The sequence below is a fragment of the Leopardus geoffroyi genome, chromosome A3 (genome assembly GCF_018350155.1).
Source record: "Leopardus geoffroyi isolate Oge1 chromosome A3, O.geoffroyi_Oge1_pat1.0, whole genome shotgun sequence".
Classification (NCBI taxonomy): Eukaryota; Metazoa; Chordata; class Mammalia; order Carnivora; family Felidae; genus Leopardus; species Leopardus geoffroyi.
Window position 1 is genome coordinate 86,785,197 of NC_059336.1, and position 17,361 is coordinate 86,802,557.

General features: G+C 39.8%; 1 protein-coding gene across 1 annotated transcript in view; it reads left to right on the forward strand.

Annotated features, from left to right (window-relative positions):
- The window catches only part of ANXA4 (annexin A4), a 163,990-nt gene that overhangs the window by 56,980 nt on the left and 89,649 nt on the right, over window positions 1-17,361 (forward strand). Inside the window, exon 3 of the mRNA XM_045446349.1 lies at window positions 11,693-11,766. The gene's annotated coding sequence lies outside the window, so the exon portion shown is untranslated. The remainder of the gene's footprint in view (window positions 1-11,692; window positions 11,767-17,361) is intronic.

Below are 17,361 nucleotides of genomic sequence, written 5' to 3' on the forward strand. Positions count from 1 at the left end.
TCTGAAGCAGTCTCCATGCTCAGCAGAGAGCCTGATGCAGGGCACAATCAATCCCATGACCCTGGGATCATGACCTAAGCCAAAACCAAGAGTTGGATGCTCAACCGACTAAGCCACCCAGGTGCCCCTCATTCCTAGGATTAATCTTATGTGATCATAATTATGATTCTTTTAATGAATTGCAAGTTTTGACTTGAACAACAAGGGAATTAGGGGTGCTAACCCCTGTGCAGTTGGAAGTCTGTGTATAATTTTTGACTCTCAAAAAACTTACTACTAATAGCCTACTGTTAACTGGAAGCCTCACTGATAACATAAACAGTCTATTGAAACATATTGTGACTGCTATATGTATTATATGTTGTATTCCTTCAATAAAGTAAGCCAGAGAAAAGAAAATGTTATTAAGAATATCATAAGGAAGAGAAAATACATTTACAGTACTTTACATATATTTATTGAAAAAAATCCCTGTATTCGTAGACCCATGCAGTTCAAACTGATGTTGTTCAAGGGTCAAGTGTATTTTATTTAGAATGCTGGGATCTTTTTACAAGTGAGCTTAACTTGTTTTTTTAATTTCTTCTGATTTTCTTATTTAGTTCTGTTATAAGATGATGCCAGCACAGGAACAGTTGTATAAGATAGGAAACATTTGTTCCTCGAAAGTTTGTTAGAATATAAAATTTTTTTTAACGTGTATTTATTTTTGAGAGAAAGAGACAGAGCGTGAGGGGGAGAGGGACAGAGAGAGAGGGAGACACAGAATTGGAAGCAGGCTCCCGGCTCTGAGCTGTCAGCACAGAGCCCAGTGCGGGGCTCGAACTCACAAACTATGAGATCGTGACCTGAGCTGAAGTCGGATGCTCAACCGACTGAGCCACCCAGGTGCCCCAAAAGTTTGTTAGAATATAAACGGGGATGTCTGGGTGGCTCAGTTGGTTAAGTGTCTGACTCTTAATCTTGGCTTAGGTCATGACCTCATGGTTCATGACATTGAGCCCCCATATTGGGCTCTGCTCAATGCTTGGGATTCTCTCTCTCTCTCTGTCAAAAATAAATAAATAAACATTAAAAAAAAAAAGAATCTAAACATAGAGCCACAAGATATGGTTCATTTTAGGAAGTAGATCTTTGGCTACCATCTTCTATGGTTATTGGTTTACTCAAAATTTTCTCTATCTTCTAGGGCCCATCTGATACACAAACAGTAAAGTCTATGAAACAACTTGCTGACATTTCACAAAGCAATACCCAGATCAAAAGCTCCAAAATTGCCAATGCTCCAAAAATCCCCAAAGTCATTGCTCCCAATCAGTATTTCTTTTCTTTTCAAAGATAATTATAACCTTAACTTCTGTGATAACTATTTTCTTGCTTTTCTGTATAGTTTTATCTTCTAAGTGTGGAACCCTAAACAGTATTTTTTTTTTTTTTGCCTGTATTTAACTTTATATAAATAGAATGATGCAATATATATTCTTGTTGATCTGGTCTCTTTTATTCAATAATATATTTTTAAGACTCACACAGGTTATGTATAGCTGTTGTTTTTACTTTGCTTAATAGCATTGTATTATATGAATATACATGCTCTTTGTTTATTCATTCTTCTGTTGATGGACTTTGAGGCAGTTTCCAATTTGAGATGATTACAAACAGAGATGCTATGATCATTCTTGTATATGTCTTATAGAGAACATGTATGCATATTTTGTTGGGTATATTTCCTATCAATGATATTAGTATTTGTAAGTTAGATGTAACTTCAATTTTATTAGATACTATCAAGAATTTTCTAAAGTATCATGGGGCGCCTGGGTGGCGCAGTCGGTTAAGCGTCCGACTTCAGCCAGGTCACGATCTCGCGGTCCGTGAGTTCGAGCCCCGCATCAGGCTCTGGGTTGATGGCTCAGAGCCTGGAGCCTGTTTCCAATTCTGTGTCTCCCTCTCTCTCTGCCCCTCCCCCGTTCATGCTCTGTCTCTCTCTGTCCCAAAAATAAATAAACGTTGAAAAAAAAAATTAAAAAAAAAAAAAGAATTTTCTAAAGTATCATACTAACTTACACTCCTGTAGCAGCAGATAAAACTATTCCTTGTTCACAACTTCAGTTGTGGTAGGGCTGGTCTTTTAATTTTAGCCATTCATGGTGTCTTGTTATATTATTTACATTGCCCTGATTATTAGTGATGTTAAGTATCTTTTCATATGTCTGTTATCCATTAGCTATCCTTTTTTTCTCCCAAAAAATGTCTGTTCAAGTCTTTTACCCATTTTTCTTTTGGGTTGGCTGTCAGTTTCTTATTGGTTTGTAGAATTTCTTTAAATATTCCATACTTGAGCTCTTTGTAAGTTATAAGTGTTACAAATATCTTATCCATAGTCCATATCTTTTAATGAATAGTTCTTAATATTAATGTTAAATTTATATTGTTTATAATGTTAAATAAATGCCAAATTTATCCACCTTTTTCTTTATGATTAGTTCTTTTGTGTCCTATTTAAAAAGTTTTTTCTTATCTTTAATGAGGTTTAAATTTTTAATGTATTCAAATGTATCAATCTTTTTCTTTATGGCTAGTACTTATTAAGTAATCTTTCTCTACTTTGAAGTCCTTTTGTTTTATATAGCCCTCTAGAAGCTATATTTGCCTTTTGCATTTATGTCTATGATACGTCTAGAATGAATTTTTATGTATGGTGTAAGGTAGGGGTCAAGATTCCCCTCATAATTATCCAATTGTCACAGCACCTTTTATTGAAAGTTATCTTTTCTTTACTGCTTTGCAGTGCCTTTTTTGTTTTTGTTTTTTTTTTTTTTTGCAATGCCTCTTTTGTCATTATTAAAATATCCACATATACATGGATCTCTTTCCAGATTTATATTCTGTTCCACTGGTCAGTATGTCCATCCTTGTGCCAAAATTATTTATAGTACATATAAATATCCAGTAGAGGAAGCCCTCCTATACTTTGTTCTTCACAATTGTGTGGGTTATTCTTGGCCCCTTGCATTTCCATCATAGCAAGCTTCAAACAAAAAAAAAATCTTGGTTAGATTTTATTGGCTAACAAATTTAAAAAAAAATAAAGCAAACCTCTACTAGATCTTCTGAATAATCATTTAAATATCATTTCTTGTTTTCATGGGTGACTCATCAGCAAACATATATACTGTGCCTGCCTTAGGTAAAGCAACTGACCAGGTTCAAAAATATCTCTGCTATGAGCTGATTCATTGGCCTCAAGACATATTACCTTAGGAAATTGTCTTCTGACATCTGAGTTCCTTCTTCTCAATAAACCCAGTAGTAAATGTACTTTCTTTCCAGGCTTCATAAGATAACAACTTCGGAAAGAGAAATGAAAATGAGTAAAAAGTTACAAATTATTTACAGGCTAAGACTTCACAGGGGTAAAATGTATCTACAAAGTTCTGATTCAGAGTCTGAACTTTCTCAGGGCAGAGACCTGTTTGCTTCCATTCTCCATTCTTTCCTCCATTTCCTCTTTCCCCTCCTGTCTGTCCTCTTCTTAGCTCCAATATCTTCTTCAACCCAAGCTTTTCTTTTTGCCTATACTGTGTTCCCTACAGCTCTCTGGGTCCGCATCTCTTTGGTCTTGTTCTCTATTGACAAACACAGATTTTCTCTCTTCTAAGTATAAAAAAAAAAAGTCATGTCTGACTGCTCAAGGTCTTCCCAAGTCATTGAACATAAGCTCAGGAAGGTTTGCATATTTTAGAGCACATACTTGGGAAGCAGTTCCTCAGAAAGCTACAAGGCAACCTTGCTAGATACTTCACAGTTCTGAATCCCATTTTAATTTTTTTTTTTAATGTTTATTTATTTTGAGAGAGGGAGAGAGATTTAGAGAGACAGAGTGCGAGCAAGGGAGGGGCAGAGAGAGAGAGGGAGACACAGAATCCGAAGCGGGCTTCAGGCTCTGAGCTGTCGGCACAGAGCCTGAAACAGCGCTCGAACCCACGAGCCGAAGTCAGAAGCTTAACCGACTGAGCCACCCGGGTGCCCCCTGAATCCCATTTTAGATGGGAAAGAGAACTGCCTAGAGTTCAAGGACAGAGCTGGAATTATAGTTCAAAGCTCTTGGGCAGTCTGTGAAGCAATTAACAAACTCACTTGGTACTAATGGTATCACAAATCATGCCAAAATTCAGGTGAGCTTGTAAAGGAAGTGTGAACCACTCCTTTAACCATGTACTTTATGAGATGCTTTTCCTTTTAATTTAATTTAATTTAATTTAATCTTATTTTATTTTATTTTATTTTATTTTATTTTATTTTATTTTAGTAGGCTTCATGACTAGCGTAGAGCCCAACACAGGGCTTGAACTCACAATCCTGAGATCAAGACCTGAGCTGAGATCAAGAGTCAGACACTTAACCAACTGAGCCACCCAGGCACCCTGGATGCTTTTCCTTTTTTAACTAAGGCATGCTTCCTGTATAAATCTTGAAAAATATAGAAAATGAGACTATCATTCTTATTATTTCAGCACATACTTCTAGGCTTTTCAAATGCATGGCTGATATTATATGTAATTTTATTTTCTGCTTAAAATTATATCAAAAAGCAAGTTTTCAAATCTTTACAATTGTAATATCATTAAATGACTGTAAAATATTTCTTTGAATCATAAGGAAGCAGACAGGCTTCATTTTATTAGATTGTAACTTGCTTCCAATTTCATCATGATTGTAAAGAACATTGATGGGAAAAAGTTGTTCATGACTCTGTATTTCAGGTTACTTTCATAGGCAAAATATGTATCTGATAAAGGACTTATATACAGAATATGTAAAGAACTCTTACAAAATCAATAATAAGAAAACAAACAACCCAATATTTAAATGAGCAAAGAATCTGGACAATTTACCAAAGAAGTTATACTTAAGACAAATGAGCACGTGAAAATATGCTCAACAACATGAGTCATCTGGAAAATATAAATTAAAAGGACAATGGGGTAATACTATACCCCACAAAATTGTAAAAATTTTAAAAACTGATCATATAAAGTGTTGACAATGATATGGAGCAACTGGAAGTTTCATACATTGCTGGTGGGAATGAAAATAATGGACTCCCTTTGAAAAACACTTTATTCATGTTTTATAAAGTTAAACTACACTTACCATCCAACCCAGCAATTCTTTCCTAGAAATGAAACAAAAATTCTACTCCCAAGAGAAGTGAAAATATATGTCCATGAAAGACCTATATGTGAATACTCATTGCTGTTAATTCACAATAACCCCAAACTGAAAACAATGCAAATGTCCATCAACAGGTGAATGGATAAACAAACAACTGTGATGTTTCTGAACAGTACAATGTTTCTCAGCAATAAAAATGAATGAGCTACCAATACGTGCAACAACATAGACAAAGCTCAAAAGCAACATGCTGAGAAAAGAAGCCAGACACAAAAGACTACCTACCACTTAATTCCATTTATATGACATTCTAGGAAAGGCAAAACTGTGGTGATAGAAAGAAAACTTTCTGGAGTGATGGAAATATTTTATGTCTTAATTATACTGATGGTTGGGGCGCCTGGGTGGCGCAGTCGGTTAAGCGTCCGACTTCAGCCAGGTCACGATCTCGCAGTCCGTGAGTTCGAGCCCCGCGTCAGGCTCTGGGCTGATGGCTCAGAGCCTGGAGCCTGTTTCCGATTCTGTGTCTCCCTCTCTCTCTGACCCTCCCCCGTTCATGCTCTGTCTCTCTCTGTCCCAAAAATAAATAAAAAAACGTTGAAAAAAAAAATTAAAAAAAATTATACTGATGGTTATATAACTACATACATTTCTGGAAAATGAGTTAAGCTGAACACTTAAAATGGGCGAGGTTTTGTTACAGGTAAATTACATCTTGATAAAGCAGATTTTAAAAATAAGGAATGATTCTGAGTTTTTTAGTTTTTGTTTTTTGGTTTTTTTTTTTAACTTAGGCAGCTGACCTAAAGTGGAACCTGAGAACAGATGGAATTCAGACAGAGAAGTAGGACTTGAGGGCAGCGGATGGTGTCAGGATAATGACTTCTGGTTTTGGAAGTGTTAATGAGGTTGAGTTAATGAGGGCACAGAGAGAGAAAAGAGATGTATAGAAATGAGAAGGGAAAAAAATCCTGAATTCAGTAAAAAAGGAAAAAAGACAGCATGAAATTGAGAAAAGGAAAAACTTGGGTTTTGTACATAGGCTTTTCCATGTTGCCTATCTTCGTCTCAGTTTATTTTCATTTTTTCCTTCTTTGTTCTCTTGGTCTTTCCTTTTCCTGGGGTGTGTGTGTCTGAGGTTGGGGGGGGGGGTGTTACACACCATGTGTTACCACTGTGTGCTTCTAAAGTCTGTCTCCCTCTAAACAGACCGCATATAAGCATTCCTGTACACACATACCCACGTGTGCCCATGCACACACGCACACACACACACACACACGCACACACATCAATAATACTACCAAATGAGAATAGTAGGAGGAAAGAGTAAATCGGGCTTCTGGGTGGCTCAGTTAGTTAAGCATCCGACTTCAGCTCAGGTCATGATCTCACAGTTCATGAGTTTGAGCCCTGCGTCAGGCTCTGTGCTGACTGCTCAGAGCCTGGAACCTGCTTCGATTTCTGTGTCTCCCTCTCTCTCTGCCCCGCCCCACTTGCTCTCTCTCTCTCTCTCTCTCTCTCTCTCTCTCAAAAATGAATAAACATTTAAAAAAGAGAAAGAGTAAATCAAGAAAACAAAAAGGTAAAGAAGTTTGGCACCTGCCTTAACATGCATTGGTAGGGAGGGTTCACTTTTGGTCCTTCACATTCTGTGGAGAAAAGCAATAGAAAAAAAGTACCGGGTTATTTAAACCAGCTTACCAACTGTTTAAACTCTGAGTAGGAAAATAGCTTTAACAGTTCCATTAGGATCTGGGCCAAGGACTTTTCCTTTGGATTTGTGGTGAATAATTAAAGGTTAATGGTGGTATTTTTCTTTCAGCCAAGGAAAAGCAACCACACCAGTCATGATCCTAATTTAATCCAACTGGGAAACTCTAGAAAACCTCAGTAACAAATTTGCAATGGTTAAAAGGTTCTGGGCCTCTTAATTTGTATCCACAAAAGGCAACGAGGCTGTATTTTTATTTCCATCCTATGGATGAGGAAATTAAAATTCAGAAAAGCCATGGGATCTACCAACTCCCTCATTAAGAAGAACCAAAGACATTAGGAGCAGGATCTCCACTTTGGCATTTTGTTTTTGGATGTGCCTGGAAAAGAGGCAGACAAGAGAACTTCTTGGGCTTTTGAGGCCTGAGTTCTGCACGAATTGTCAGGCTATCACCTGGATCTATCCACATTTCTGTGGACAACTACCACCATTCAACACAGTGGCTCCGAGAAGGTATGGGCAGGACGGGCTGCTTGGGACCTGACAAGACTCTCTGAGAGAGGTGATGAACAGAGCATATCATGGTATTTCTCATTCTAACTCTCCTCCACTTTATGCAACATCACATGGAGAGTGTGAGATCTAGGTTGCAAACCCAAATTCTGTCTGACTCCAAAGCCGTCCTCTCAACTGCCATACCCTGCTGCCTTCTATTCTTTTCTAACATTTCCAGTATGTGTGAGGTAAAAAGGAAAAAGAAAGGAAGGAAGGACAGTGGTAGGACACCCTCTATCTCCATCTCATTTGTTTCCAGGAGGAACCTTCCAGTCTGCTTTTTAGGAGAGAAGCACTGTTAGTGATATCTCCCACCCCTGTCACTCATTCTCCCCAAGGAAGGAGCCATTTACCTGAAGAAGATTGGGAAAAGGTCACTCTTGCTTTGGTTTGCAGGTAAACGTTTAGCCAACAAGCTTTGGGACAAGGGCGGAGCCCTGACTTACAGCCAATTCTCCACCGTTGTCACTTCTTCCCTGAAGGCATCGCCTGTGTCTCCCCTTCCCCTGAGGCATCTAACTCTTTAAGGAGTTTAGGACTTTAAGAAGTTTAGCCTTTATACACAACACCCCCACCCCAAATAAAAAAAAAAAAAAAGTGTTTTTTTTTTTATTTTTTTTTTTCAACGTTTTATTTATTTTTGGGACAGAGAGAGACAGAGCATGAACGGGGGAGGGTCAGAGAGAGAGGGAGACACAGAATCGGAAACAGGCTCCAGGCTCTGAGCTGTCAGCACAGAGCCCGACGCGGGGCTCGAACTCACGGACCGCGAGATCGTGACCTGGCTGAAGTCGGACGCTTAACCGACTGCGCCACCCAGGCGCCCCCCAAAAAAGTGTTTTAGCAGCTTTTGCTTTCTACCTTAACAGCACAACTGCACCTGATGAAAGAACACAAGGGCCTGGCTGCTTGCCTTGAATAGGAGAAAGAGACAAAAGACCCCACTTCAAAAAAACTTTATTTTTCACTGCTCTCTCTTCCACTAAAAAAAGGGGGTATAAACAGTCTTCAGTCCTCATCTCTGTCCCAAATGAAGTCCTAGTGGGACAGCAGTGTCTGGTGGATGACATCTCTCCAAATTTTTAAAGACACCTGACCCTGGGGCACCTGGGTGGCTCAGTCAGTTAAGTGTCCAACTTCCGCTCAGGTCATGATCTCATGATTTGTGAGTTCGACCCTTGAATCGGGCTCTGTATTGACAGCTCAGAACCTGGAGCCTGCTTCAGATTCTGTGTCTCCCCCTCTCTCTGCCCCTCCCCTGCTCATGTTGTCTCTATCTCTCATAAATAAAGAAACTTAAAAAAAATTTAAAAACAAATTTAAAGACAACTGAGACTAGATTCTGAGCATGTTTCTCCCTCTTTTTGAGACTTCTCCTTCAGGTCTGCCTTCCTATAAGCCCTGGCTCTTTCCTGCTTTGAGGCTGGGGTCAGGGTGGATATGTGAGAACATTGTATTGTCAGCCCCACTCGAATCCCATAGACTTTCTCCAAAGGAGGGGACTATTCTGTTTCCAGGAGGAAGGAAGGATGCTGTGGAACCCAAGGCACCCACCCCAGGATTCAGGTATAAACAAGTCTGTACAATGTAAGCACATATTCCTGAGAATCAAAGCAGGAGGAAGCATAAGAAGACTGGATACTGTGGGGGTGCCCGAGTGGCTCAGTCAGTTGGGCATCCAACTTTGGCTCAGGTCATGATCTCACAGTGCATGAGTTCAGGCCCCGCGTCGGGCTCTGTACTGATAGCTCAGAGCCTGAAGCCTGCTTCAGATTCTGTGTCTCCCTCTCTCTGTCCCTCCCCCGCTCACGATTTGTCTCTCTTTCTCTCTTTCAAAAATAAATAAACATAACAATTTAAGAAGACTGGACACTGGGGCTGAAGTGAGGGCATGTGACTGAGACCTCTCACAATACTCAAGCCTCCTCCAGTGCCAGTCTGCTGTCCATAGTGTGTCCACCCCCCCCCCCCAACCCACTGCCACCCCTGTGGACACAGGCTTTATCAAATATTAGTATTTTATTTCCTGAGACTCAGGCAGGGTTGAAAGGCTGGCTGGGTTCCCACTGAACATCCTGTGTTGTCTGCTCAGCTCATATGCATGGGAGAATGTTTACACTGGGTAAGGTCCCAGGGCTGGGACATAATTTGTGATGAGATGTCCTGAGAGGACAACCATGGTTCAGCTTGAGCCCAACCAATAGTCAGGCCATTGGTATGATGCTGTGTCTGCTCCAGGTCTAAGTTCAAAACTACAGCGCTTGGATTTCCCAGGGCTTGTTCACAGCGCCCCCTGCTGACCATTTTTTGTTAACCCTATGTCTTTGGATCCCTGGTCAATCCTGTTCAGGAAATCTAATTCAGAAAGGAAGAAAGAAACGAAGGAAAGAAGGAAAGAAGGAAGGAAGGAAAGGAAGGAAGGAAGGGAAAGAAAGAAAAGAAAGAAAGAAAGAAAGAAAGAAAGAAAGAAAGAAAGAAAGAAAGAAAGAAAGAGAAAGAAAGAGCCCTCTGGGATAGCACAGTAAAATCAAGTAATAGATGTGAAGGTGCTTTGGAGAATCAAAAAAAGAAGACTACATAAAAATGGATCATTATTATAAAGCCAATATTGAGAAGGATAGAACTAAATGGCTCCCTTATCCTCAAAACTTGCCTTATCATACATGCCTTTTCAGTAATGTCTTGGGCAGAAGTGAATTCTAATGGGCTGAATTGTGTCCCTGCAAAATTCACATGACCTCCAGTACCTCTGAATGTGACTGTGTTTGGAGATAGCACATAACACACATGGAGGGAAGACCATGTGAAGACATAGAGAGAAGGCAACCATCTACAAGCCAAAGAAAAAAGTCTTCAGATGAAACCAACCCCATCGACGTCTTGATCCCAGACTTCTAGCCTCCAGATCTGTAAAAAATAAATCTCTGGTGCTCAAACCACATAGTCTCTGGTACTTATAGCAGCCCTAGCAAGCTGACACACAAGTCTATGACATATTTGAGCCCTGCTAATATAATTGAGTTTCATTGTACCTAAAACAAGGCCCTGCCTAAAGTAATTCTTGGGCTAGAAGGAGGAGATGGGCAAATACAATTAAGTGTTACAAGTATTAATAATATTGGTACCTGTTGTGTACCAGTCACTTTGCCTTTGTTGTCTTTAATCCCCACAACTATCCTAAAATACTGTATAGATGAGAAAGTAAAGGCACAAAGAGGATTAAAACTTTTCTCAAGGTCACACAGTTACTGTAAAGCTAATAATTGAATCTATGTTTGACTCAGAAACCTGTTTTGTCTCCCATTGATTCCTCTGCCTCTGCACAGAGGACAATGGGAACAAGAAAGGAGAAAGAGGGAAGGGTGAGAAGGTGATTATAGGTAGACATCAGTGGTCTATTCTGTTTTCCTGATAACAGTACTCTCTTTTATTGGAGAATGCCTCCACAACAAAAAGAATACACATTCTCCCTCCCCACGTCAAGAGGAACAGTCCAAGTCCTGGCCAATCATAATGTTTTCCCTCCAGCCACAGGTCAATAGCTGGGTACATGTCTACAGCTAAACTAATCTTAGATTCTCCCATAATTTTTATAAGCTGAAACCAGGGGGAAAAAAGACTTCATTCTCCCCTGGGGGTGACCGAAGTGTATGTAAGCCTGGATCTCCCTTGACCACATTTTCCCCTAACAAGAGAGAATGAAGTCAACTCATAACAAGAAGCCAAAATATGTCTGTGTGTGTGTGTGTGTGTGTGTGTGTGTGTGTGTGTGTGTGTAGATGAGACAGAGAGAGTGATAACAGCTTCATTTGAGTATCTGGATCCAGCCATTCCTGAGGCTGCCTCCATCCAGTCCTTACTTATATGAATTAATATATCCCCTTTTAAAAGAAGCTAGTTTGTGTTGGGTTTCTATCGCTCAAAATCAAGAGTCTTGAGAAATACAAATACTGGTCAAACAAGTTTTCATAGATGAAGTGACCCAAGAAAGAAGGGATTCACCAGAAAGGTAAAGCGGAAGAGAGGCAGAGGCTGAGGAATGTAATAGCAGCTACACTTGGAACGGCAAGCAGCTCAGTATGGCTAAAGCTGAGACGTGTGGAATGGCTAGAGAGGTGGGCAATAGCCACATCAGCAAAGATCTTTGTGCCCCGCCAAGATAATTTGGGGTCTGTATATGGGGTCGATAAGGATCTGCCGAAGAGTTTTAAGCAGTGGTGTAACATCAAACTTGGGTTTCAGGTCACTCGGGAGATGAATCTGAGGGAGAACACAACAGGAGGCAGTTTCAGCAGGAGTTTGCTACAGGAATCCAGGTGAGAGGTCCTGGTGGAAAATGGCTCCCAAGGTCTTGGCTTAGCCATTGGCTGGAGGGAAGGGCAGGCACAAAAAGAATTGCAGTTTGGTCATTTCGAGGTCGAAGTATCTGTGAGACATTTAGGGGGAATTGTCCAATTGGTATATCAAAAGAGGTGCCTGAGTTGGAGATTTAAAGAAAATGTTTTTGAATCATCAATGCAACTATTGACTGCATGCCTACTACTTGCCAGGCACTGTGCTGAGAAAAATACGGTCAGATCTCTGCTCCCCCAGGGTTACACTCTGGCAAAGACAAAACAGATAATAAACACGTAAAAAATAAAGAAACAAGGTAAGTGCCTGACAGACAATAAAGCAGTGTCGTGTGGTAGAGGCCGTGGAGTAGGGGCCTCCATTAGTTTGGATGCTCGGCAGATAGCAGATGCAGAGGCCCTGAGGGGGACAGAAGCAGCCACAAGATGAATATTCTCAAATTCACACAAATATAAACACATCCATTAAAAAATTCCATCTGTTTTGTGAAGTTGCCTTCTCTGCCTGGTCATGCCCTCAGGGCTGGCCAGGACGTGTGAGAGGCTTCAGTGCCAAAAGCTGAGGCTGGTACTTGGGAGACACCTACCAGAGCTCCTTTGTTCTTACCCAGCGCCTTTCATCCCACATTCACAAAGCCCATCCTGGCATCCATGCTGTCGGGCCTGGTTCATTGACACAGACAGGTGGCTTTTGATCATTATCCCTGTGTCATAAATAGGGGCAACAAAGGTCTGAGTTTACAGAGCACTGGCCAAAATTATTTGATGAGTCAAGGAATCTTCCTTTGAGTTGGGCCAGTAATACCTGATGTCTGGGCCTTCCAGCTTCCTGAAATTGCCAGCTGCTGCATCTTTCTATTACAGTTGTTTTCTCTTTCACTCCATGCATCTGACTAAAACCTTAGTTTTTCTTCAAGGACCCTGAAGTCATGTTGCTTTATTCCACCTACCCCAGGCCTGCTACTCAAGCCAATCAGCTTTTCTCCCCAGAATACCCTTTAAATTAAAGTGCTATGTAAAATTCTAACTATACATTATGACTTACTTCTTTTTTTAGGGCCTTCAGTATGATGGCATAATTTACATTACACTTATTTTTTTATTTTTAAATTTATTTTATATATACGTGTATATGTGTGTGTGTGTGTGTGTGTGTGTGTGTGTGTGTGTATTTTTTTTTTTTTTTGAGAGAGAGAGAGAGAGCGCAGGAGGAGTGGGGGAGAGGAGCAAAAGAAGAGAGAGAGAGGAGAATTTTCAGCAGGCTCTATGCTTGGCACAAAAGCCCAACATGGGGCTCAATCCCACGACCCTGGGATCATGACCTGAGCTGAAATCAAGAGTCAAATGCTCAACCAACTGAGCCACGCAGGCACCCCACATTACACTTATTATTTTTTTTAAGTTTTTTATTTATTTATTTTGAGAGAGAGAGAGAGCATGCATGCGCAAGCATGGGAGGGGCAGAGAGACAGAAGGAGAGAATCCCAGGCAGGCTCCATGCTGTCAGCACAGAGCCCGATGCAGGGGCTTGAACTCAGGAACCATGAGATCATGACCTTAGCCAAAATTAAGAGTTGGACGCTTAACTGACTGAGCCACCCAGGTGTCCCTACCCTTAGTTTTTAAATGTACAGTTTTTAATGTATAGTTTAAATATTTTTAAGTGTTCAGTGTGTTTTAGTACTTGTGTATACCAACATAACCACTACCTCATTTAGAACATAGAAAATATTTGCAGTCATATATTTGATTAGAGTCTAGTATCCAGAATCTACAACTCAATGGTAAAAAGACAAATAACTTAATTTTTAAATGGGCAAAGGATTTGAATAGACATTTCTCCCAAGGACATATATAAATGGCCACTAAACTCAACATCATTACTTTTTAGGAAAATGCAAACCAAAACCATTTGAGATAGTACTTCACACACACACATGATTAGAATTTTAAAAAACGGACAATAACAAATGTTGGCTAGGATACGGAGAAATTGGAAGCTTTGCATGTTGCTGTTAGGACTGTAAAATGTTGCAGCTGCTGTGGAAAACAATATGGCAGTTTCTCAAAAAGTTAAACATAGAGTTAAAACATGGCCTAGCAATTCCACGCCAAGGTATATATGCCCAGGAGAATTGAAAACACCTGTCCATACAAAAACTTGCACACAAATGTTCACAGTAGCATTCACAATAGCCAAAAAGTGGAAACAACGCAAATGTCCATAATCTAAGGAATGGATAAATAAAATGTGACATATCCATACAGTGGAGTATTATTCATCCACAAAAAGGAATAAAGTATTAATAAATGCTACAATTTGGATGAGCCTTGAAAACAATATGCTACACAAAAGAAGCCAGAAACAAAAGGCTGCCTGATATTCCATTTATAAGAAATATTTAGAATAAACAAATCCATGGAGACAGAATATAACTTAGTAGTTCAGGGGATGAGAAGGGGAAGGAATGGAGGGTGACTGCTAATGGGTAAACGGTTTCTTTTGTGGATGATGGAAATGTTCTGGAAGTGGATAGTGGCAGTGGTTTTACAACCTTGTGGCTATACTAAAAAGCATTTAATTGTACACTTTGTTTTTTTTAATGTTTACTTATTTTTGAGAGACAGAAAGAAACTGCATGTGCATGTGCATATGAGCGGAGGGGGCAGAGAGAAAGAGAGAGAAAGAATGACAAGCAGGCTCCGTGCTGTCCGCACAGAGCCTGATTCGGGGCTCGTGTGAGATCATGACCTGAGCCGAAACCAAAAGTTGGATACTTAACCAGTTGAGCCACCCAAGTGCCCTAACTATACACTTGAAAAGGGTGAAATTTGGGGCTCCTGGGTGAGTCAGTCGGTTGGGTGTCTGATTTCGGCTCAGGTCATGATCTCACAGCTCACGGGTTCAAGCCCGGTGTTAGGCTCTGGGCTGACAGCTCACAGCCTGGAGTCTGCTTTGGATTCTGTGTCTCCCTCTCTCTCTGCCCTTCCCCGGCTCATGCTCTGTCTCTCTAAATAAATAAATAAATAAATAAATAAATAAATAAATAAATGGGTGAATTTTATGGCATGTGAATTATATACTGATAAAAAATAGTTTAGGGGCGCCTGGTGGCTCAGTTGGTTAAACGTCTGATTTCGGCTCAGGTCATGATGTCATAGTTCATGCGTTGGAGACTTGCATCAGGCTCTGTGCTGACAGCTCAGAGCCTGAAGCCTGCTTCAGATTCTGTGTTGCCCTCTCTCTCTGCTCCTCCCCCTCTCACGCTCTCTCTCTCTCTCTCAAAAATAAACATTAAAATATTTTTTTAAATAAAAAAATAGTTTAAAACTTTGCACTTCAAAAGACATCATTAAGAAATGCAAATACAGGGGCGCCTGGGTGGCTCAGTAGGTTAAGCAGCCAACTTCGGCTCAGGTCATTATCTCTCGGTCCGTGAGTTCGAGCCCCGCGTCAGGCTCTGTGCTGACAGCTTGGGGCCTGGAGCCTGTTTCGGATTCTGTGTCTCCCTCTCTCTGACCCTCCCCTGTTCGTGCTCTGTCTCTCCGTGTCTCAAAAATAAATAAAACGTTAAAAAAAAAAAAAAAAAAAGAAATGCAAATACAAAGTAGATTGGGAGAAAATATTTATGCAGCATATATCTGATAAAGAACTACTATCCAGAACACATTAAGAACTACAACACAATAACAGAAAGACAAACAATCCAATAAAAAATAAGGCAAAAGACTTAAGTAGACATCAGAGAAGATACTCAAATGGCTAATAATCATATGCAGAAATCTTCTACAGCATTAATCCCAAAGGAAATGAAAGTTAGTACGACAGGGAACTACAGACTCACGAGAATGCCTGTAAGCAAAAAGACTGAAAATAAGCACTGGTGAGATTGTGGAGCAACTGGAACTCTCAGACATTCCTGGTGGGAATGTAAAGTGAGAATTACTTGGGAAAAGTTTGGTATTTTCCTAAGTTAAATACAAATACAACCTAGCAACCTAATACAACCTAGCAATACAAATACAACCTTTTATGTATGTATCTAAGAGAAATGAAAACACATGTCCAAATAAATACTGGCTCACAAATATTCATAGTAGCATTATTCATAGCAGCCTCAAACTGGAAATGATCCAAATGTCCATCAATTGATGAATAAACTGCGTGGTATATCTATACAATAATATATATCTTAGCAATAAAAAGAGACAAATTACTGACGCATGCAACAAATGTATGAACTTCAAAAATATCATGCTAAGGAAAGAACACAATGATTCCATTTGTATGAAATTTCTAGAAAAAGCAGAACCATAGAGATAGAAAGCAAATCAGTGGTTGCCTGGAGCTGATGCCGAGAGGGAACTTTTTGGAATGAGAGAAGTGTTCTAAAAGCGGATTGGGTGGCTCAGTCGGTTAGGCATCCCACTAGATCTCAGCTCACGTCTTGATCTCAAAGTCAAGTTCAAGCCTCACCTTGGGCTCTGCACAGGGCATGAAGCCTACTTAAAAAATAACAATAATATAAAAGTGGATGGTGGTGATGGTTATGCAACAGTATAAATTTACTTAAAATCAATGAACTGTTAACCAAAAAGAACAACAACAAAAAAAATCACAAGGAAATGGACACAGAGAAGCTTTGGGATAAAGGTAATATTCTTTTCCTTGGCTTGGATGGTAGGTGGCTATTTGGATGTGTTCACTTGATGATAATCCATATGCCTATATATAAATTTTTTTCTCAAATGTATGATTTATTCCCTTTATGTATGTAATTCTTTTAAAAAGTTTAAAATAAAAAATTAACCATTCAGACAGTCTAAGCGATTCATTGATGAAAGAAAAATCAGGATGAAGTTTAGTGTATTGCTGATGCCTAGTGGGCCTGATTTGTGCTATCAAAAACAGCCAAGATCATCCATTCTACCCATAAATTAACATTAACACATTTTCTACCCATGGTGTCTGTTTACTCTTCTCTCAGGGGGTCATCTCACTACATTTTTTGCTTTATTTCCATACCTACTGACTCTTACCTGTTCTGAATCCTCTAAGAGAGGAGAGAGGCAGATGCTTCTCACACAGATTTGTTTGTTTTGGTTTTTGTTTTTAGATATAACTTGTAGACAATAAAGTGAGCAAATATGACATGCACAGCAAGGTGAATTTTTATGCATGTATACAGCTGCGTAACCATCCTCTCTATAGAAAGTATTTCCAACACTCCAGAAACTCCTTTGTGTCCCTCTCAGTCAGCAGATCCCCACCAAGTGTAACCACTGAATACCCAGACCCACCAAGTATAACATCCTGACTTTTGTTATCATAGGTTACTTTTGCCTGTTTTTGAACTTCATTTGAGGATCGAGACATGTTCGCTTCTGACTTCTTTCATTCAACTTTATGTCTGTGAGATTCATCCATGTTGCTGCATTGTAAGAATAGTTCACTCTTTTATATTGCTATGTGGTATTCTATTGTATGACTAGGTCACAACTTACTTTGATGGACATTAGGTTTTTCTAGTTTTTGGCTTCACAGATAAAAGTGTGCGT